Raw genomic sequence first — 467 nt, 5'->3', positions numbered from 1 at the left:
ATATATATATATATATATATATATATATATATATATATATATAAAGATATATAGATATATATCTCGGAAAGCTCTCTTTTCATAAATTTGAGTTTTGATGGTCTGTTGGTTATAAATGTAATCAAACTTAATATTTATCAAGTAGCCCTATAATGTAACCTATACAAAAATCTAAGCTTAAAGTGAGACAAGTCTATCTGTAAATGAGATGTTATAAAAACAATACCTGAGGTATGATGAAAGACTTATCAATCTACGTATTTGTTTGTAAAGAACATAATTGGTCACTGTTTTATCAGCGTAGAGCTTCAAAGAGTAAAATCAACCCCTGACAGAAAGAGAAATGTCTGTAGCCTGCATTGCTAACATGCTGATAAGAAACATAATAGTGAATGTGATAATCGAACCACTAACAGGTGTGGTTGGTCTATCAATTAAGTTTTTATTGCATGTCATCCAGTCTCATT

The sequence above is a fragment of the Cyprinodon variegatus genome, unplaced genomic scaffold (assembly GCF_000732505.1).
Source record: "Cyprinodon variegatus isolate N-32 unplaced genomic scaffold, C_variegatus-1.0 Scaffold166, whole genome shotgun sequence".
Taxonomy (NCBI): Eukaryota; Metazoa; Chordata; class Actinopteri; order Cyprinodontiformes; family Cyprinodontidae; genus Cyprinodon; species Cyprinodon variegatus.
This window is presented reverse-complemented; position numbering follows the sequence as displayed.